Raw genomic sequence first — 23186 nt, 5'->3', positions numbered from 1 at the left:
GACATTTCTTGGGCTAAAATTCTAGCTAGTGAATTTTAGCCCCTTACACCAGTGACTTCAGTGGATGACACTTCTGACTTAGAGTCAGGAACACCTATGTTTAAGTCCTGCCTCTGATCTGTATTGGCCTTGGGAGGGTGAGAAATGTCTTCATGTCCTAAATGACTTTCCAAGACCATTAATTATGTCTGACTGTCCATCAGCAAAGGGACCATTCATCACTTCCTGGTACTAATGAAATCACAAGTTCAAACCCAAGAGCCCCCAGGGCCTAGCTGGTACCTCTTAAATAATAGGCATTTAATGATGATAATAATAATAACGATAACAATAGCTAACATTTATATAGCACTTACTATGTGCCGAGTTCTGTGCTAAGCACTATAATGATGATGATGATAATAATAACAACAATGGCTAACATTTACTATATTCCAAACCCTGTGCTAAGCACTTCATAATTATTATCTCATTTAATCCTCACAACAACCCTGTGAGGTAGGTGCTATTATTACCCCCATTTTACAGATAAGGAAACCAACGCAAACAGAGGTTAAGTGACTTGCCTAGGGTCACACAGCTAGTAAGTGTCTGGGGCAGGATTTGAACTCAGGTCTTCTTGATTCCAAGTCCAGGTTCCTATCTTTTATACTAAGTGCCTTGCCCAAGCTGACACAGGTAGTAAACAGTAGAGCTAGTATTTCTCTCTTTCTGTCTCTGTCTCTCTGTCTTTCTGTTTCTCTTTGTCTCTTTCTTTCTGTCTCTCTGTTTCTCTTTGTCTCTGTCTTTCTCTGTCTCTGTCTCTCTCTGCCTCTATCTCCTATTCTATAAGATCACAGAATGTGACATCTGTGCTGGTTGATCTCTAAACTTCAAAGAGTAACAGTTTACATTTATGTAGCTCACATTTCAGAGCTGGATGGGATCTCAGGGCCTATCAAGTCTATCTCATGTGTTACAGTAACCCCCATTAAAACATATGTAGTAGGGGCAGCTAGATGGCGCAGTGGTTAAAGCACTGGCCCTGGATTCAGGAGTACCTGAGTTCAAATCCGGCCTCAGACACTTGACACTTAATAGCTGTGTGACCCTGGGCAAGTCACTTAACCCCCATTGCCTGCAAAAAAAGAAAAAAAAAAAGCAAAACATATGTGGTAATAAGTGGTAATCCACATTGTGGCAAGGAATTGGAAGTTTTGAGGGGATGCCCATCCATTGGGGAATGGCTGGACAAGTTGTGGTATATGAATGTAATGGAATACTATTGTGCTGTAAGAAACAATGAGCAGGAGGAGTTCAGAGAAACCTGGAGGGTCTTGCGTGAGCTGATGATGAGTGAGATGAGCAGAACCAGAAGAACATTGTACACAGTATCATCAACATTGTGTGTTGATCTACTGTGATGGACTATATTCTTCTCACCAGTGCAACGATACAGAAGAATTCCAGGGAACTCATGATAGAAGAGGATCTCCAAATCCAGGAAAAAAAAAAAGAAAGAACTGCGGAGTATAGATGCTGAATGAACCATACTATTTCTTTTGTTTTTGGTGCTGTTGTTTTTTTCTATTTTGAGGTTTTTCATCATTGCTCTGATTTTTCTTTTATAATATGACTAATGTAGAAATATGTTTAATGTTATTATGTATATGTAGATATAACCTATATCAGATTACCTGCTGTCTCGGGGAGGGGGGAGGGAGGGAAGGGAGGGAGAAAAATCTGAAATTGTAAAGCTTGTATAAACAAAAGTTGAGAACTATCTGTACATGTAACAGGAAAAAAATAAAATACTCTATTAAAAAAACAACAACAAAGAAGTGGTAATCCAGTCCACCCTAAGTAGAAATTCTTTCTGACCTCCAGTTTCAACTGGCCTCTTTGGAACTCCCACTGGCAGTTAGTCCTATTGCCTGAGGCCAAGCAGAATTCAGCTTCTTCCTTGCCTCAGGCTTTCAGACACTTGAAGAGAGGGCTCATGTTCTCCAGGCTAGCCATGTCTGGTCCTTCAACCTGTTCTTACACATATTACAGATTGCAGGCTCTACATTTGGCTGCCTCCTCTAGACCCTCTCCAGCATAGCCATGTCCTTCCCAGAGCCTCCCCTCCCCCAGTACAGGGATTACTTCTAAGTTCTTTTCTGTATTCTTCATATAGGTTCCATGTCATAGCACACAGTCAGATCTCAGATGGTTGAACCATTTCCCCCATCACTAGACCTACTAGCTGCCGGGTACAGCTTCTGTTTGCTCTGAACACTGTTCATCTTTTTCTTCCTTCCAATAATTATGTTCCAGGGAAGATGGGATCCCAGGGTAGGAATGTAAGATCACAGATTTAGGGCTGTCAATGACTTTCTTTTTTCCTTCCTTCTTTCTTTCTTTCTTTCTTTCTTTCTTTCTTTCTTTCTTTCTTTCTTTCTTTCTTTCTTTCTTTCTTTCTTTCTTTCTTTCTTTCTTTCTCAGGGCAATGAGGGTCAAGTGACTTGCCCAGGGTCACACAGCTAGTGTCAAGTGTCTGAGATCAGATTTGAACTCAGGTCCTCCTGAATTCAGGGCCGGTGCTTTATCCACTGCGCCACCTAGTTGCCCAACTGGCAATGACTTTCAAGGCCTTCTCTGGGAAGTGGTGGGATGTCGTGGAAAGGGTCTTGGCTCTGAAGTCAGAGGTTCTGGGTTCAAATCCTGCCTTTGAGGTGCAGTACCTGGGTGGCTTGTATCACCTCTCTTAGTAAAATGAGGGGCTTAGGTCAGAAGGTTTCAGAGGTCTCTTCCAACTTAAAATTGATGATCCTATGACCTTGAGCAAATCTTTCATCTCCCGGAGCCTAGGCTTCCTTACCTATAAAATGAAGGAAACAGACTTGGTCTCCAAGAGGTTCTGTCCAGCTCTAAATTTATGATACCGTAATAATCCCAAGTAATCCTTTTACTGATATGAATGAAGAGACTTGGCCCAGGTCACCCACTAGAGCTATACTTTTGACCCTGGGGTGGGAGCCCTTATCACGCAGAGGAAGGTGACGCTGACTCAGCTTTGCTGGCCGAGGTCCAAGCTGGGCTGAGGCCCTGGTGGGGAGCTGGGGGAATGTCATTCAGCATAGTCGGGGTAGGGATGGGGTCCTCTTAGCTGGCCTGTTGCCTCCTCCTTCCTGGAGATGCCCAGCTTCCCAGCATCCTTGCTGTATGCAGGGAACCCCTACCAAGCTCTCACAGCCTATTCCATATGCATAAGAACACTGTAAAAGATGGATGAGCAGCCACAGGGGCCCTGAGGCTGGGGAGGTAGTGGGGAGTATGAACAGGCAGCAGGCTTGGAGTGGGGAGGGGAGGTCAAGTCGAGCAGGGCCTCTGCCACCATGTCTCCACCAGATTTACAGACTGAGCAGCTGTTCTATCCAGCCTCTGAGACATGGAGGTGGACACAACAGTGGCCGGGCAGGGACTGGGAATCATGGGATCTTGGCGATGCTGGCGGGTTCACTGAGCTCAGGATTGCCTCCTACCTTGGCCTGGCCTAAGTACCCAGTGGGTCAGGCCTGCTTCAAATTACCCCTCAGATTAATTTATATTTACTTCTTCAGGAAGGCTTCCAATCCTCCCAGTCAGGTGGAAGGACCCCGAATACAAGGGACTGTTTGGTTTTTGGCTCTGTATCTGCAAAGCCTAGCACACTGCCAGCATCCAGTAGGTGCATAATAAATGTTTGTTGGATGGCATTGAACTGGAATAGGTCATAGAACATAGAACACAGAACATTAGAAAAGAACAGAATCTTACTACATAGAACAAAACAGGAGTCATTAGAACAGAGGAGGTCAGAGCTGGGAGGGGCCTTAAAACAAGGGAATATCAAAGCTGAGAGGGGCCTTAGAACAGGGGATGGCAGAGCTGGGAGGGAGCTTAGAACAAGATGTCAGGGCTGTGAGAAGCCTTAGAACATAGAATGTCAGAGCTGGGAGGGGCCTTAAAACAAGGGAATATCAAAGCTGAGAGGGGCCTTAGAACAGGGGATGTCAAAGCTGGGAGGGGCCTTAGAACAGGGGATGGCAGAGCTGGGAGGGAGTTTAGAACAAGGAGATGTCAGGGCTGTGAGAAGCCTTAGAACATAGAATGTTAGAGCTGAGAGGGGTCTTAGAACAGGGGATGGCAGAGCTGGGAGGGAACTTAGAACAAGGAGATGTCAGGGCTGTGAGAAGCCTTAGAACATAGAATGTCAGAGCTGAGAGGGGTCTTAGAACAGGGGATGGCAGAGCTTGGAGGGGTCTTAGAACAGGGGATGGCAGAGCTGGGAGGGAACTTAGAACAAGGAGATGTCAGGGCTGTGAGAAGCCTTAGAACATAGAATGTCAGAGCTGAGAGGGGTCTTAGAACAGGGGATGGCAGAGCTGGGAGGGGCCTTAGAACAGGGGATGGCAGAGCTGGGAGGGGCCTTAGAACAGGGGATGGCAGAGCTGGGAGAGGCCTCAGAATAGGGAGTGCCAGGGCTGGAAGGGACCTTTCCGGATCTTCCCAGTTGGCAATGACCTTTCCCCCTTTGGAGCTCACACAGCACTTGTGCTCTCTGATCATTCTTTGTGTATCTTATCTTTATGCCTCCCCCCTCCCCCATCTCCACTGGGCCAGGGATTCAGTCTTAGCTTTATCTGGGTTTCTCCCAGCATCTCCCACGAGACCGTATATACAGCAAGTACTTGGTAAATGGCGCTTTGGTCTCTGCAGTGGGTTTGGATCTGGGCAGGGTGGTCCAGGAAGGGTAATGGTTCGTGGCTGGAGAAAAGTATGGTAGGTGTGTATTTGGGGCTGGTAGAGGAGGGGGGGATAGTGTGATCTGGAGGTGAAGGCAATGAATGGAGTTCCACCTCTGACCCTCTTTTTTTTTATGGGGCAATGGGGGTTAAGTGACTGGCCCAGGGTCACACAGCTAGTAAGTGTTAAGTGTCTGAGGTCGGATTTGAACTCAGGTACTCCCGAATCCAGGGCCGGTGCTTTATCCACTGCGCCACCTAGCTGCTCCCTGACCCTTTTACTAGAGATAAAATTCCTGTGCACATCTGTGAAGTCCATGTTACAGGTGACTCTCCATTTTACAGATTGAAAAACTGAGGCATATAGAGTGAAGTGATAGGCCTGTGCTCACATAGCCAATGAGGGTCAAAGGAAGGGTGTGAACTTAGGTCTTCCTGACCTTTAGGTTCAGTGTACTAGCCAGGCTACATCTCCAGCTTCCCTGCTCTCTGCCTCAGTTTCCTCATCAGTACATTGGGTATGACAGTCCTTCCTTCATAGGACATAAGGAAACCACTTTATAAAGTATGTTACTATAGAAATAGGAGTTATAATTAGGGAATAAGCATTTATATAGTGTCTACTATGTGCCTGGGACTGTGCTAAGCTCTTTTTACAAATATTACCTTAATTGATCCCCACAACAACCCTGTGAAGTGGGTGCTATCATTAGCCTCATATTGAGGAGACTGAGGCAACCAGAGGTAAAGTGACTTGCCCAGGGTATCACATAGCAAATAAGTATCTGAGGCTAAATTTGAACTCAGGTCTTCCTGACTCGAGGCCCAGTCGTTTATCCACTGAGTCATTTGCTGTCCTCATAATGATGACAATTCTATGTCCCAGATTTAGCTCCTTTTTTTTTTTTTTTGTGAAGCAATTGGGGTTAAGTGACTTGCCCAGGGTCACACAGCTAGTAAGTGTCAAGTGGCTGAGGCCGGATTTGAACTCAGGTCCTCCTGAATCCAGGGCTGGTGCTCTATCCACTGTGCCAACTAGCTGCCCCGATTTAGCTCCTTTTGACTTAGGACCATCATTGTTATCACCAAGCCTTTCATAGCTGCTCAGGCTCGGGCCCCAGCCAGAGTGTATCAGGTACTTATGTTGGTGTGATGTTACCCCAGCAGCAGGAAATTCACACCATCAAAAGGCTCCTGACACAGTGTATTCTGGTACCATCTCACATTGATGTAAAGGAGGCAATTTCTAACACAGTGGCCTGTGGCTGAGAAGCACTGTATGGGATTAATAGAGAGCTGGCCTCCAGGTCAGGAAGACCTGGTACTTTCTAGAGAGGTGACCTTGGACTAGTCACTTAACCTTTCAGTGACCCAGTTTCCCCATCTGCAAAAGAGAGCTGGGCTCATGGACTCTGAGGTTCCCATTAATTGATGATCTCATGAGCCTCTGACACACTTTTGGCTATGTGGTCCTGTACAAGTGGCCTGACCTCTCAGTGCCCCAGATAACCTCCTAAGATTCTGTGTTGTTAGATTATAGCTATTAACTTGTTTTCATAGAGGGACCGATAGAGTCTAAACTGAAGTCATACATTTGGACCAAAGATACAAGTATAGAAATAGACATTTTAAACCATCATGAATATTGATTCTATTAATATATTATATCATAATATCAATATAATATTACATATGACACAAAATCTATTATATTAATTCTATTTAAACTCTTCCCAGGATGAGCTTTGGGCACTCAGCTGTCAGTCTACTGCATCATTCTGCCTCTCTTCCTTGATACCTGGATGGTGCACTGAAGTCTGCTGTTTTAAATCCATTTCCCTACTTGATCTCCCCAGTAACTCTGGTAGGGAGGGGATATAGGTATTTTATAGATTAGGAAACTCAGGTGTGAAAGGATTAGTTAAGTGACTTGTCTTGGGTTACACAGTGAGGGCAGATCAGGGATGAAATTTGAATCCAGGTCTTCCTGATTCCCAAACCCAGCCTTCTACCTGCTGTGAGACCAGACTCCAGACTTCCTTTCCCTCTTCTGTGGCCTAGACCATACAGAGGCCCTTCCAATTCAGCAGAACTGTGCTGAGCACCTGCTGCGTTCCCATCCCTGCTGGGGTGAGGGAGATAGTTTGAAACAAAATGAGTAAAATCATGGCCTTTGCAATCATTTTAAGAAACTAGGGAATAGGGCAGCTAGGTGGTGCTGTGGATAGAGCACCGGCCCTCAAGTCAGGAGGATCCGAGTTCAAATCCAGCATCAGACACTTAACACTTACTAGCTGTGTGACCCTAGGCAAGTCACTTAAGCCCAATTGCCTCCAAAAAAAAAAGTAAAAGAAAGAAAGAAACTATGGAATCTTCACCTGAGGACAAGGAAGGTGGTTGTTATCTGCAAAGTACAGTGGAAAGCAGTAGATTGGAGAACCTGGGTTCAAATTTCACCATTGCTACTTAATACCCTAGTTACCTTGGGCAAGTGACTCACCCTCCCTGGTGGCTCAGTTTCCTCCTTTGTTAAGCTAGTGGGTTGGACTTAAATGGCTTTTGAAGTTCCTTTCAGGTATAGACCTACAAGACTATGACTTTGAGGAAAGAATCTCTCCTCCCTGGGCCTCAGTTTTCTCATCTGTAAAAAGGAGGGTGATCTTTAAGAACCCTATGAAGGGGTTAGGTATAGATGACTCCTAAGTCTCCTTCTTTTTTGTAGTCTATCCATCCATTATCTTCACTTGTCTGAGGGATGTTGAGGGGGAAGATGGAGTCAGTGAGTCTGGGAGGCTCTCAGTGGGAGAAGCAAATGGGAAGTCGAGGGCAGGAGTGTAGATTTCAGCTTGAATGAGATAGAATGATTTAGGATTAGAGGGTTTAGAGCTGAAAGGGGACTAATGTATTCTCTAGTCCAAACTCCTTATCAGATGAAGAAAAAGACCTAAAGAGGGGAAATGAAGGCAGCTATGTGGTACAGTGGTTAGAGTGTTAGACCTGGAGTCACAAAGACCCAAATTCAAATCTAGCCTCAGAGTCTCATTAGTTTTGTGATCCTGGGGAAGTCACTTAACCCTGTTTGCCTCAGTTTCCTTATCTGTAAAATGAGCTGGAGAAGGAAATGGCAAACTGCTCTAGTATCCTTGTCAAAATAACCCCAAATTGGGGCAGCTAGGTGACACAGTGGATAGAGGAATGGCCCTGGAGTCAGGAAGACCTGAGTTCAAATCTGACCGTAGACACTTGACACTTACTAGCTGTATGATCCTGGGCAAGTCACTTAGCCCCAACTGCCTCACCAAAAAAAAAAATAAATAAATAACCCCAAATGGGTTCACAAAGAGTCAAACACAACTGAAAACAACAACAACAGGAGGAGGAAGAGAAATGACTTGCCCAAGGTCACAAGGTAGTTTTCCCTTATGTGGATGATAAATCTGCTTCTTTTTTTACCCTTGCTTCCTTCCTCTTTGACCAAGAAGAATAAAGTTAATTCTTCTTCTATACGACCTTAAATACTTGAGGCTAACAAATACAGTGATGATAGCTAGCATTTATATAGCCCTTCAAGGTTTGCAAAGACCTTTATATATGTTAACTCAGAAGTGCTATTTTTAAACCCACTTTCCAGGGAAGGAAACTGAGGCACAGAGAGGTTAAGTAACTTGCTCAGAATCACATCAGTATTTGAGGCAGGGTTTGAACTTAGGAAAAAAATGAGGCCCTGAGAGGTTGCCAAAAGTCAAATAGGTAGTAAGTCTTAGAACCTGGATTTGAACTGGGGCACCATGTTGTCTCTATCTCCCCAGCCTTTGTCTCTCTCTCTCTCTCTTTTTGGTGGGGCAGTGAGAGTTAAGTGACTTGCCCAGAGTCACAAAGCTAGTAAGTGTTAAGTGTCTGAGGTTGGATTTGAACTCAGGTACTCCTGACTCCAGGGCCGGTGCTCTATCCACTGTGCCACCTAGCTGCCCCCTTTAAGTCTTTAAGTCTTTTTTTTTTTTTAGTGGGAAGGCGCTTTATCATAATAGTACAATAATAACAGCTAGCATTCACATAGTGCTTTCAGGTCTCCAAAGCACTTTAGAAACATCATCTCATTTCATGCTCATAGTGACCTCAGGAAGTAGGTATTGTCATTGTCCCTATTTCACAAGTGAGTAAACTGAGGCAGGCAAAGGAGAAGTGATTTACTCAACTAGTAAATAACCACCTACTAGAGTATCTGAAGTAAGATTTGAATTCTGGTCTTTTTGACTCCATGTCCAGTGCTGTCTCTTCAAGCCTCTCCTTGGGAACATTCCATTACCAAATCCCCACAGAGGTAGGCTTTTCCATAGCTGGACATCTCCGGTTGTTAGGAGGTAGCACCGCGTAGGCTGGGAAAAATCCTGGAATTAGATTTCAGAGAATCTCTGCTCTGCTCCTGTGTGACCTTAGATTCACATAAATTCCCTGGGCCCCATGAGAGTGTCAGATGATGAGACGGTCCATATATCCTATGATCTTGAGGAAAACAACTCTCCTTCCTGGGCCTCAGTTTACCCTTCTGTAAGATAAGGGAGTCTTTTCCACTTCTAAAATCTTTGGGCTTTAAGACTGCATTTCTTAAACTGTGGGTCAGGACCCATATGGGGGTCATGTAACTGAATGTGGGGGTCAAGAAAATTTGGCAGCAGTAAAAGGTTATATGTATCTACTGTATATATATATATAGGTGGGGTCGAGTAAAAAATTTCTTGCGTGAAAAGGGGTTTTGAGTGGGAAAAGTTTAAGAAGTCCTGCAGATCTACTAGTTCTAGTCATAGGGATAGTGTTGGGGGTAGGAGAGAAATGAGGAGGGCTCCCTGGAGGAGGTCACATTCATATTTCCACCACTCCTTTCCCATTCTGGCTTTTCCCCTTCAACTTGGATTTGGTTTGCTCTCCTTGATTTTCTTTTTTTTTTTTTAATAAAAAGAGATTTATTAGGAGAGGAATATATGGCTGGGGAACAGATCACCTTGGTGACTGTCCCCTCACCTTGATTTTCTAATTCACTGCCATGGTTTTTTTTTCTCAGTGGTTCTTGGATGGACTTTTTTATTTATCTATCTATATCATCTATCTATCTATCTATCTATCTATCTATCTATCTATCTATCTATCTATCTATCTATCTATCTATCTGTCTGTCTGTCTGTCTGTTTGTCTATCTATCTATCAATCCATCCATCCATTCATTTTGGCAGGGCAGGGAGTTAAGTGACTTGCCCAGGGTCACACAGCTAGTATGTGTCAAGTGTCTGAGGTCGGATTTGAATTCAGGTCCTCCTGAATCCAGGGCTGGTGCTTTATCCACTGCACCACTAGCTGCCCCCATTTGGTATTCAAAGGAGTGAGCTGGGTGGGCTTTGCCTCTCTCCCCATCTGCTTTTCTCTCCTCCCCCTCCTCCCTGTACTCTTCTGGCTCCTCTTGGGAAGACTCCCCTTCGAGCAAGGCTAGGCTCTTAGGCCGCTCCCATCAGCGGTGCGCCCTGCCCATCCATCCTTCCCCATCTATTGGATGCTAGGGATGCAGCAATTGTACTAAACCTTAAGTGGGCAGTCGAGGGAGAATTAGGGCCCGCCCCTGAAGAGAACCCTCCTCCTCCTGTCTTTTTTTTGGGGGGTGGTCTTAGTGTTGTATAGGCCCCTCCCCCTGGGAGGTGGGCTCCTCCCCCTCCTGGGTCTCCCTAATTGTCTCTGGGAGCCTGGCTTCCAGCCTTAGGCCCCGCCCCATTCAGTTGGGCAGGGTGAGGGGGTGGGCGGGTTTTCCTTCAGAGAGCCCCTTGGAGAGGTGTGGCTTAATCTCCATAGACCACACCTCTTCCCAGCTGGGGATTCCCTCTGTCTTCTTCAAACCCCCTTGGGAGCGCCGCTGGAGCGCCTCAGGCCTCTCCCACTTCAGAAGCTTTTTGACCCTTAGGCCCTTTGAGGGCGTGGTTTGAGAGGATTGGGTCCCGCCCCCTCAGCATCCGCTCTTCCCTGATGCTCCCCGGGATTGGATTGATGGTACCACTCAGAGGCATGCTAATCCCTTCCCTCTGTTGATTATTTCCAATTAATCCTGCTGGAATTTGGTTGTAGGGTCTCTACCTCATTAGACGGTCAGCTCCTCGAGAAGAGAAATTAAGCAATAAACATTTATTAAGCACCAGCTCTGTGCCAGGCACTGCTAAACCCTAGAGATAAAAAAAGACAAAAAACAGTCCTTGCCTTCAAAGAACTTCCAGTCTAATGGGGAGACAAACTTGTATACCAATATGTACAAACAAGTTACAGGCGGCATAAACAGGACATAATGAAAAGAGGGAAGGCACTAGAATTGTGGGGTTGGGGAAGGCTTCCAGTAAGAGAGGTTAGTGTCGTTGGGTTTTTCCCCCCTTTTTTGGTATTCTCAGTGTTTAGCACAGTGCGTGGTACAGAGCAGGAGCTTAATAAATAAATGCTTGTTGAATGACTGACTGACTGGAGGCGGGGCGCCTCAGGCATTCCTTGATCCTAGCGGGGGCGTGGCTTTAGAGCTCAGATCCCGCTTCCTCGTTCCCTTGTCTAGGATGGGGGAGTTCTTTTGGGGCTCTATCCCGTGGGGGTGTCGTTCAGTATTCTCTAGGCCTCTGATGGGGCGTGACCTAAGAGCTGAAGCCACGCCCTTCCCGGTTTGTTCTAGGTGGTTCTCCAGCCCCTAGCACTGGAGGGTGTCGAGGGCGTGTTCTGCGAAGAAAGGCCCCGCCTCCGAATAAGCTGGCCCACACGTCCTCGGAGGAGAGGAGCGTCCTTTCTAAATGTTCTTTGGCCCCGGCGGGGGCGTGGCCTCGGAGCTCAAGCTCATTTCCTTGGGGGCTAGTCCTGTCAGCGTGGCTAGCCCGGGAGGTGGGCGTGGCTTGTGTTCATAGGGTCCTGTCTTTCGGGTTCTCTGGGACAGGAGCTGAGGTGGGGGCGTGTCCTGAGAGCTCCGGCCTCGCTCCTCCCCCTCGTCGGATTCCGTCTTGGCGTCTCTCTTCTGTCGCTCGGTGTCGCCAGCCCGGAGCTCTCCGGCCCCGCCCCCTCCAAGGGGCTCCTTTCAGTCTCAGGGTCCCTCGGGCTCTCCCTGACGCAGGCCGGGGTGGGGGCGTGTCCGTGGCTCCCAGGCCCCGCCCTTTCCGGGGGCGCGCTCTCTCTTTCTCTCTCTCTCTCTCTCTCCCTCCCTCCCTCTCTGTGTGGTGGGAGGCTCTGGGCGGGCTGGGAGGCGGAGGGGGCGTGTCCGTGGCGCCCTTGGCCCCGCCCCAGGCCACCCCCCCCCCCCGTCCCAGCTCGGCTCGGCTCGGCTGGGCTCGCGCTGGCGCCGGCGCGCGCCCCCGCCCGGCGTCTCGTGGGCGCGCTCTGTGTGGCCGCCGCCGCCATGTTGTTGTGGTGGTGAGGCGGAGCGGCGGCGGCTGAGGACCCGGAGCCGGAGCCAGAGCCGGAGCCGGAGCCGGAGCCGCAGCCGCACCCGCAGCCGCAGCCGCAGCCACAGACGCAGCCGGAGCAGCCCGCGGCCGAGACACGCACGCGCCGGCCCGGCCCCGGGGCGCCCGCGCAGGCCGCCCCCCTCCCCGCGGCCCGGCGGCCCGAGCGTCGCGTCGAGGGCGGAGGAGGAGGAGGAGGAGGAGGAAGAGGGAGGAGGGAAAAGGAGGAGGAGGAAGGGGGAGGGGGCCCTGGCTGGGGGCGGAGGAACCGAGGCCGCGACCCACGGGGGGCTTCGCCATGTCCTACTGCCCCCGCCCCCGCCCCTGCCCCTGCTGCCGCCGCCGCCGCCGTCCGAGTGTTGGCTGCCGCCCTCGGGGCCTGGTGAGTGAGGGCCCGGCCCGGCCGGGGGAAACTGAGGCCTGCGGGGGGAGGGGGCGATGGCCTACGGGCATGGAGGGGACACCGAGGCTCGGGGCCGGTGGGGGGGTGGGGCCAGGCTGGTGCCCCTGGGGAGCCCCCCACCCCGTACGAACTCCTAGAATGCCCCCGCGGGCTGAGACCCTCGGGAGCAGCCTCGTCCTGACCCTTTATAGAGAGGGGAAACTGAGACCCAGAGAAGGGGAGGGGGTGGGGGGCAGTGAATGGCACGGGGTCTTCAAGGACTCACTAGATTATCATATATCTGAGCTGGGGACCACCCCAAGGAGCCGCTCGCCCGACCCTGGGTTTGGGCTTCCACCTGGGGCCCGTGGGGAGGGGCGGGGCTGGCGGTGGGTTGTCTCAGCTGGAAGGGGGAAGGACCCTCCTGAGCTAGTCCAATCCCCTCTTTTATAGACAGGGAAACTGACACTGCAGATTAAGGTCTCGGCCCCAGGGGGGGGGGGTCGGGAGGGGAAGGGGCCAGTCCTGGCCAGCTGTCAGAGATGGGAGGGGCTCTCGACAGTATCTTGTCCCACCTGCCCACTTGTGGACACTGATTCCCAGGGAGAAGGGGCTTATCTCCTCCACCCCCCAAGAACCAGCATGAGGCATTTGAAGAAGGGCACGTTAGGGTCTTCGTGGACTTAGTAGAGAGACTCTCAGGATTAGTCCAGGGTTCTGTCAAGTCCAACCCCTTTATTTTACTGAGGAGGAAGGAAATCGAGGCCTGGTGAAGGGGATTGGCCACAAAGGTGTGTAGGGTTGGGACTGTGGAATGTGAGAAACAGGGCAAGACTTGGTGGATTCTGTCTGAGCTGGGAGTGTCTCAGTGGTCTATTCTAGCCCTGTTGTAGAGATGGGAGTGGGTGCTGGGCCAAGGGTCAAGTCAAGGTTTTGTGGCAAGATTGTAGACTCAGAGTTGCAAAGAACCATAGAGATCAGCTATCTAACGATCCCCCTCCCTTTACAGAGGAGGAAACTGGTCTAGAGTCTGAAAAAGATGCCCTCTGGCCCCTCCCACTCCAAATTCAGGGTCTCGGTAGACAAAATGTCAGGCTGGAGGGGTTCTTAGAATGCTGTGAAATAGACTGCTTTGGCTGTTCTTTTTAAAAATTAATTTTAAGTTAGAATATTTTTATAATTGTGGAATTGAATAATAAATGCTTGTTGGAATTGAGCAGGAAAATGACACCACAGGTGGTGGCAGGGCCAGGATTGGAACCCAGGTCTTCAGGTTCTCAACCCTTCTGCAGCTCCACCCTGCTCTCCCTTGGGTGTTGGCCGTGGGGAGTTCCTCCCTCTCTTTATTGCCCTTTGATGTTGGTGCAGGCCCCTGAAAAATGCTAGCTCCCTTCCCCCACCCTAGATACCTCATAGACTCATAGAATGTTAGAGCTGGCTGGGACCTTACAGGTCATCAGGTGTGAGCCCCTCATTGTACAGATGAGGAAGTAAGGCGTAGACAGGGGAAGGGACTTGCCCAGTTCAGTAGAGGTTTATTAAGAGATTCATGAGAGATTTATTAACCACTCCAAAGTGGCAAAGGCATGATTCAAACCCTGATCATGCCTGAGCTTTCCCATTATACCTCCCTGAGGGTGTTGTCCTTAGGGAATCCCTCACCCTCTTAAAACATGTTCGGGGAATGGTGGAGGAGACTGAGAATCTCTTTGCTGCTCATCTATGCCCCCCCCCCATCTCCCACCTTATAGCCGGCTAGCATGTTGTTAGAGCTGGGAGGGAAGGACCCCCGAGATCATGTGTACACATTCATAAGCAGACCTCCTTAGGGCTTCATTCAGATCATCAGGGAGCTGAAAGTGCCCACTGTGTGTATTAGGGACACAAAAATGACAAATGCCGGATGTTATTAGGGTGGGGGGAGCCTCAGGGGTCATTGATTCCAATACCCTCCTTTGAAAGGGGAGGAAATGAAAGCCTAGAGGGGGCAGGTCACTGGCTGAGAACACAGATCAGGTGCAGAGCCAGGGCCTAGCTTTCTCAGCTGTGGCCTGTCAGTGTTGGGGAATCTGTCCTCCTCCTTGAGTGTGGTAAAGAGATTGAAGGTTTCCTGGGAAAACCACCCATCTGTTGGTTAGGGGGAGGGAGAGCACAGATAAGGCTACATATTGCCTTGAGTTCTTGAATTCAGATGAATAAATTTCTGTTTAATTGAAATTGTCTCAGAACGGAAGTGCTGGATTTGAATTCTAGCCCTCTCATTGAGTAGTTGTTAGATGTTGCACTAGTCCATTCCTCTCTCTGAGCCTCTGTAAAACAGGGTGGGGTGGGGTGTACAAGATGACCTCTTAAGCCCCTTTTAGCTTTTACTAGTCTATAACTATGAAGGTAGGAGCCTTAGGGGAGAGACCTTTGAAATAAGGGTTTGTCCTGGAGAAGAAAGACGATATTAACGGGAAGGGCAAGGGTGAATGAGTTGTGGTTGTCTTCACTTCCCTGGCTATCTGGTCAGAGGATGGTGTTTTGTCCAACCTTGGAGCTCTCCTGATTTTGCTGGGAGAGGGTGTGGTGTTTAGTGGGAATCTTGGTATAAGCTTGTAGGTGGCTCACAGTGTTTGTGTGGTAGGAGGAGTGGCTGCTTTTGTGGCCTTACTGCGATGACCTGGTAGTAAGTGGGTGGGAAAGTTATTTTGGAGAGAATGAAAATGGTGGAATGGTCCCAGGATCAGTAACTCCAGGGACCCTGGGGAACAATGTGTGAGCTGCTCAGTAAAGGATTACAATGTATTCATAAAGATAGAAATTGGGACATTTTATGTATCACATTTTGGAAAAGGAGCTACAAGGACTGTGTTTTTCTGAACTTTGTGCGCTGGAAACCTTCTCCAACAGAGCCGAGCTCTGCTCTCCCTCTCTGCTTGTGCCACTAACTCTTGAATAAGTTCTCCAGGATGGAAGAGTCCAGTGCTTGATATGGGGATGTCATTTTACCAAATCAGCCTCATTCTTGAGGCTTTACTAAAAAGAAGTATTTAAAGCCTTCCCTTCTCATTCACATTCAACTTAGTTGTGCATTGTGATACTCTAGGGTTCCAGTGGATAGAATAGCAAGGGCACCTTTTTGTTGCATATCCTTCTCATTGCAAATTACTGTAGGTGCAGCGTATGGCTCTGTCATTCTGCAGGAGGCAAAACTTCATTTGTGTTTTGTATGGGAAATTGGGAAGCATATTGGTGATTGGTTTATGAAACAGTGTTCTCTGTACCTTGGTGTGATAGTGCACTTGTCAAGTTTCCTCCTTTTTTGAATAAACTTGGTGAGATAAGTGAATTCTCAACTTTCCAAGCAGATCAGTTGGAGGGTAATTCTTTATTACTCAGAATTCTTTTTTTTTTTTTGCAGGGCTGAGAATTAAGTGGCTTGCCCAGGGTCACACAGCTAGTGAGTGTCAAGTGCCTAAGGCTTAATTTGAACTCTGGTCTTCCTGAATCCAGGGCCAGTGCTTTATCCACTGAGCCAATTAGCTGCCCCAGAATTCTTCCTTTGATGAAAGGTTCCCTTTGCCAAGCATAATAGAGTTTACTGATGATTTCCTATTTGACCAGCCATGGCAGAGATGGGGTATTGTGGGGTGTGGAAGAAAGGAAGTGGCAAGACATCATAGAAATTTAAAGCTGATGTTTTAGGAGCCACAGCCTTCCTGAAAGTCAGTTATAAATTAAGAGGAATTTATCTCTTAAATTAGTGCCAATGGGAGAATGATTTGATTCACATCAAGTCAAGTTACGCAGAGATTTCTTTCCAAGAACACACTGACTGCTTAAAGTTGAGGGCTTCTGTATTGCGTGTGGGTTGCCTTGACTTGGGATGCCCTATGTCTATTTGTGAAGGGTCACAGGCTGTGGAAGGAGATGGTGATTGTCCAGAATACAGAAGTACTTCTGGAGAGAATCCCAGAGGGAAGGCACCAGCATAAAAAAAGAGGAACCAAGCCCTACCCTGAAGGCTATTAGCTTCCACTAGAAAGCCAGCCAGGGTTTGGAGAGGAGGAGATGAGGGTGGGGAGTTGCACTGTGGTTAAGAGCATGAGGAGAGGCCATGCCACTTAGGAGAGCAGTAGTCCTCTGTTTCTGTAAAATAAGAGTTGGCTAGATGGTCTCTGAGGTCTCTACCAGCTTGAAAATTCTATGATACTGAAAGGTATTGTTTCAGTTCACATTTATCTTAGGTACAGGAGAGAAATATTTATTTATTCTCTAATCCTGATGCCACAGCTTGACTGTATATTTGCCTGTGGATTTTTGGTCAATATTGTCCCAGATTGCTCTGGAAATGGACTGTACGTTGCAAGTATGATGTAGAAACAACCTGTCTTCACTGTTGTAATTCATTCAGTGTTGAAATAAATGTAGTTTCACAAAGGGAACTTGATAGCTGGTCCTCACCAAACTCAGTGGGTCAGAGGATTTGCACAATAAATGTAGTCACTTGTTTACTAAAAACAACTGAATTCTGTAACTTTACATAGATGAATGTGTGATCCATTCTGTCTTCTAGTCTTGGGCCCTCAATTACCTGAGAAGCCTTCGAAATGGTGGATTAATAAAGCTAGAAAAATGCAGTGAATTTTATGTCAAATACACACATATATATACTTTTTCTTGTTTGCCTCTAGAAAACTAGTCAGCCAACACTATGCAGTCAGTGTTAGTGACTAGTAATAGGGGACATATTCCTTCTTTCTACTAACAATTGATAATAGAACCGTTTTCAGGTAGTGTGATTTGGAGGAGGGTTTGAAAAGGGTGTTTCTGAAGTCTCTGTGTTAAAACAAAATCTATCACTAATAAAGTTAAAAGGTCAAAAAAGGGGAAAATAATCAATTTCTTTGAAAGGGGATGGATAAATGCAGGAAACCTTTGGAAGATTATTTAATGGTAATGTGATCTGGTATGGAGAGTGCAAAGATGGTTGCCATTGTTGGGGTTGTCATCGAAAGGGACAACTAGAGTTGTCTTTGCTCTCTAGGATCACAGTCAGATTATGGGTTTAGGGCTGGAAGGAACCTTGGCTCTCCTCCAGTCTGGCTCCCCCATTTTACAGAGAAGGCTCATGGAGATGACGTGACTTGTCCAAGGTCACACGGGTGTTAAATGAGAGCGCTGGAATTTGAACTCAGGTGCTCTGACTCCACTTCCATTGCTTTTGTCACTCCACCTCCGAGAGTGGTTTCAGTTTATGGTGTTGTTCCTGGAAGGGTCCCGTCTCCCTCTGTGTCTGTCTGTCACTTTAGTGGCCTGTTCACCATTAGGAGCAGTGGGGCACCGTGGTCAGAGATGAACGTCTGAAAGGAGAAATAAGCAACTTTATTATTTATTTAATATGTTCAAAAGAAAAGAACAAGCTAAGTACAAGCACCTAGGAAATTACCATAAACTTTGGGTACATTTTCATTTGGGCTAAATGAAATATTGTTGAGGCTTATGACGCTGATCTAATGCTCTCTCTGTTGTATCGTATTGTTATTTATTTTGGTAAACATTTCCCAATTATATTTTAATCTCAGATTTAAGAGATCTCTCCACATTTGTTTTCATGAAAACAGTGAACACTAGAGAGAATAGCTGGTACACAACTTGAGCATATAAAATATGACATCTAAAATAATTTGAAATTTGTCTTTCTGTCAGCATTCACACCATAACATTTCTGTATGTATTACTGTTTTTTTTGTGTGTTTTTTGGGGGGTGGGGTGGGGTGTGTGTGGGGGTAGTGAGGGTTAAGTGACTTGCCCAGGGTCACATAGCTAGTTAAGTGTCAAGTGTCTGAAGCTGGATTTGAACTCAAGTCCTCCTGAATCCAGGGCCAGTGCTTTATCTGCTGAGCCACCTAGCTGCCCCCTGTATTAGTGTTTTAACAGAAAATCCACAAGGAAAACACTGTGAGAGAGAGCAGTTAGGGTCTCCATAATGTTTATCTGAGATTTAAGTTAATGAGGCAGCCAAGTGATATAGTGGATACCCTAGGTTTGGAGTCTGGGAGACTTGACTTGTCCATGACATTTACTAGCTTTGTGACCTTGGGCAAGTCACTTTAAACTCTCTGAGTTAGTTTCCTCGTGGAAAATGAATGTAACAACAGCACTTACTTCATGGGATGCATGTGAGGGTTAAATGAGATTAAGTAGATCTTTATTAAGGACTAAACAACATGCTAGGCTCTGTATTAAGTTTTGCACATGAAAAAAAAAAAGACAAGGGGGGCAGCTAGATAGCGCAGTGGTAAAGCACCGGCCCTGGATTCAGGAATACCTGAGTGCAAATCCGGCCTCAGACACTTGACACTTACTAGCTGTGTGACCCTGGGCAAGTCACTTAACCCTCATTGCCCTGCAAAAAACAAAAACAAAAACAAAAACAAAAGACAAAACAGTTCCTGTCCACAAGAAGACCACATTATACTGGAATAAACAATTTATTAATAAATAGCTAGACACATACAAGATATAGGTATAGATAGAATAGATAAAAGGTAATTTCCTTTAACACTGCCCTTTACCCTGTTGCAGGCCCTCATCAACTCATGCCTGGACTATTACAATAGCTACTGGTGGGCCTGCCTGCTTCCAGTCTCTTCCTACTCCAATCTATCCTCCATTCAGGCACTAAAATGATTTTTCTTAAAATGCCCTTCCCCCCAACTCCAGTGGCTCCCTATTACTTCCAGGTGTAAATACAAAATGCTGTTTGACATTTAAAGCCCTTCATAATTTAGCCCCCTCCTACCTTTCCAGTCTTTTTACACCTTACTCCCTGACATATACTCTGATCCAGGGACCCTGGCTTCTTGGCTGTTCGATGAATGAGACACTCCATCTCTTGGATCCAGGAGTTTTTTCTGGCTGTCCCCCATACCTGGAACACTCCCTTCTCTGCCCTGACTAGTAATTTCTCTTTAAGTCCCAACTAAAATCCCATCTCCCACCAGAAACCTTCCCTAAACCCTCTTAATTCTAGTGTCTTCCCTCAGCTAATTATCTTTATCCTGTATACAGCTTGCTTTGTTTGCATGTTGTCTACCCCAGGGGATTGTGAACTCCCTGAGGGCAGGGCCTGTCTTTTGCCTCTATCCCCAGAGCCTGGCTCTTAGTAGGTCCTTGATATTTATTTGTTTGGTTTTTGTTTTGGGGCAGGGCAATGAGGGTTAAGTGACTTGCCCAGGGTCACACAGCTAGTAAGTGTCAAGTGTCTGAGGCCTAATTTGAACTCAGGTCCTCCTGAATCCAGGGCTGGTGCTTTATCCACTGTGCCACCGAGCTGCCCCCCCCCCCCCCGGTCCTTGATATTTATTAAGTTGAATTTGGGCAGCTCTGAGGGGATGGGTCAGGAAAGGCCTCCTGCCTAAAATGGGACTTGAGCTGAGATTTGAAGAAACCAAGAGGTGAAGGTGAGGGAGCTCAGCATTGCAGGCCTGAGAATGCTGCAGAGCTAAGAGTGGAGGGGAGGGTTGTGGAAAGGCAGAAAGGGGCCAGGTTAGGAGGAATTTCTGTGCCAAAAGGAGAATTTTAGATTTGCTCTTTCGGGTAATAGGGAGCTACTTGAGCTCACAGGCTTGGTGAAATGGTCAGATGTATGCTTCATTTAAAAAACTTATCAGTCATTTAGCTTTATCTTCCATCTTTTCCCTAACCCCACCCTAGGGGAAGGAGGGTGAGGAAGGTAGTGTCAGAAGTGTTGATTCTTCATCCCACTTTGGCAGATGAATGGAGGTTAGAGTGGAGTGGGGAGAAGCTTGAGTTAGAAGGTAGAAGACTAATTACATTGCATGGTTGGGTGTGCTGTGAACTTGGTCCAGCCATTCTGGTTTTTGTTTTTTTTTTAAAATTAATTAAGTGAGGCAATTGGGGTTAAGTGACTTGCCCAGGGTCACACAGCTAAGTTAAGTGTCTGAGGCCATATTTGAACTCAGGTCCTCCTGACTCCAAGGCCGGTGCTCTATCCACTGCGCCACCTAGCTGCCCCGGTCCAGCCATTCTGAAGAGCAATTTGGAACTTCTCCCAAAAGTTATTAAACTGTGTGTACCTTTGGGCCCAGCAATACTGCTACTAGGTCTGTATACCACTGAGGTCAGAGGAAGAGGAAAAGGACCAATATATCCAAAAACATAGGAGCCCTTTTGTGGGCGTATAGACCTGGAAACGAAGGGCTTGCTCATCAGTTGGGGAATGGCTGCCTGAATGAAATAGAAAAGGTGCAGGGGAGGATCTCAGAGAAACCTGGGAACATGTGTATAAACTGATTCAGAGTGAAGTGAGTAGAACTAGGAAAACAATTTATGTAACGAGCATAATAATGTAAAGACAAAAAACTGGGAAAGACTTCAGAACCCTGATCAGTTTAACAATTGGCTATAATTCCCAAGGACGCATGAAACATGCATGTTACTCTAGACAGGTGATAAACTCAGGGTGCCGGCTAAGACATAGATTTGTTGGACACGCCTAGTAGTGTGGGGATTTGTTTTGCTTGCCTTCATATTTGTTACCTGGGTTTGGTTTATCATTCTTTGAAGGAGGGAGGTGGGAAGGACAAGTTAAAAAGAGAGAGAAGACTGTTAGGATGGTTGAGGTGAGAGGCAGTGAAGGCCTGAACTAGGGCTGTGGCTGTGTAAATGGAGAAAGAGATAAAGCAGAAATGACAGTATTTGGCCACACGTTAGATACTTAGGATGAAAATGAGTGAGGAAGGATAAAAACAAGGTGGCAAGCCTGGGTCCCTGGAGGGGTGGTGTTTCCCTCGATAGTAATGGGGCAGTTCAGAAGAGGGAACTATTTTGAAGGAAAGATGAGTTCTGTTTTGGATATGTTGAGTTTGAGATGCCTATGGGATATCCAGTTTGAGATGTCTTAGAGGCCATTGATGTTTGAGTATAGCTCAGGAGAGAATTTAAGCCTGGGTCTCTAGATCTGGGAATCATCTGGATTGAGATGATAACCGAGAACCTTTGGGGATGCCCACGGTTGCTGCATGTGATCCGGATGAAGAGCAAAGAGGAGAGTGAAGAGTGATCAGACAAATAGGAGGAGAACCTGGAGAGAGAAATGACACGAAAACCCAGAGGGGAGAGAAGCACCCAGAGGAGGATGATCAATAATGTTAAATGCAGAAGAGCGGTCAAGAAGGTTGAAGAGTTAGAAAAGGCCATTGGATTTGGCAATTGAGAGATGGTTGGTAACCATGGAGAAATCAGATCCATTTGAATAATGAAGAAGTGGCATTGCAGAGGGTTTAGAAGAGAATGAAAGGAGGCAAGGAGAGCAATGTAGGGAAGGTTGCTTTATTAAGGAGTTTAACTGTGAAGGGGAGGAGAGATAGAAGAAGATGGTGAGTGGGAATGGAAGGATCAGATGGTTTGGTTTGGTTTGGTTTTTAAGGATGAAGGATATTGGAGCATGCTTGGCAGCAGAGAAGGAACCTCTAGATAGTGACAAAATGAAGAGACCAGAGAGTGTGGAGAAGTTAGGAGGGGGTGAGATCAAGGATTGCCTTAGAGGAACTTACCTGGGAATCAAGAAGACCTGAGGTCAAGTCCTGCTGCTTCATACACTTACTGTGTGTGTGATCCCAGGCAAGTTACTTAACTTCTCTTAGTTTCTTCATCTGTAAAAAGGGGATGATAATAGGATCTGCTTCCTTGGGCTGTTGTGGGCATCAAGTGAGATTATATTTGTAATGCGTTCTGCAAACCTTAAGGCTCTGGAGCAATGCTGGCTATTAATTGTTATTAGCTATTTTTAAACTTTTTTTGGGGGGGGCAGGGCAATGAGGGTTAAAGTGACTTGCCCAGGGTCACACAGCTAGTAAGTGGTGTGTCTGAGGCCGGATTTGAACTCAGGTCCTCCTGACTCCAGGGCTGGTGCTCTAGCCACTGCACCACCTAGCTGCCCCCCATTAGCTATTTTTAAAAAGATGGGCCAGCTCTTCAGCAGAGTGAAGGAAGAGGCCAGGGGAAAGATGTGTGGAAATAATGATGAGAAGGGGGAGCTCTTAGTGTCTTAGTGTATGGTCTCATTTTTTTTGGATGAAATCTGAGACAAGCTCCTCAGTTCAGAGAGTTTGGGCGAGGACTGCTATGGGAGGTCCGAGGAGAGACAATGTGTAGCATCACCACTGTGAGGAGCGGGCTACTGAATCATAGGAATAGAGGGGTTTTCTGGCTGCACTGAGGTCCCAACTGATATGAGATCATAACAGATTTGAAGTGAATTCAGTCAACATGGTTTCCTGATTTCCTCCAGCTCCATTCAGCAGCAAGTGACTAGGAATAAAGGAGGCAGATGGTGGGCACGGTGCAAAGTTGGGGTTTGGAAAGGGCTTTGAGGGTAGTGGAGAGTGGAACTGACTCACTAAAGGGGCGGGCATAGGGAAGGGAGAGAGTGTAGCCAAAGCAGAAGTCATGGCCTGGGTTGGGAGCAATAGAGGGTGTGAGGAGGAAGAACAAGGATGCCAAGGTAGAGGGCAGGTTGAAACGATCAAAGATTAAGAGTAAAGGCATTTTGGCGTTCAGGAACAAGGAAGTAGAATGATTCTGGATGGTTGCAGGATCAAG

The 23186-nt window shown here is 47.0% G+C and overlaps 1 protein-coding gene across 9 annotated transcripts in view; it reads left to right on the top strand.

Moving 5' to 3' along the window:
* The first annotated feature begins 12437 nt into the window (after positions 1–12437).
* Positions 12438–23186, top strand: part of MTMR3 (myotubularin related protein 3) — a 167883-nt gene continuing 157134 nt past the window's right edge. For all 9 annotated transcript variants that reach the window (XM_043979583.1, XM_043979590.1, XM_043979574.1 and 6 more), the window contains exon 1: positions 12438–12575. The gene's annotated coding sequence lies outside the window, so the exon portion shown is untranslated. The remainder of the gene's footprint in view (positions 12576–23186) is intronic.

The sequence above is a fragment of the Dromiciops gliroides genome, chromosome 1, assembly GCF_019393635.1.
Source record: "Dromiciops gliroides isolate mDroGli1 chromosome 1, mDroGli1.pri, whole genome shotgun sequence".
Taxonomy (NCBI): domain Eukaryota; kingdom Metazoa; phylum Chordata; class Mammalia; order Microbiotheria; family Microbiotheriidae; genus Dromiciops; species Dromiciops gliroides.
The sequence above is the reverse complement of the archived record's forward strand: the minus strand, read 5'-3'. Positions and strand labels throughout refer to the sequence as shown.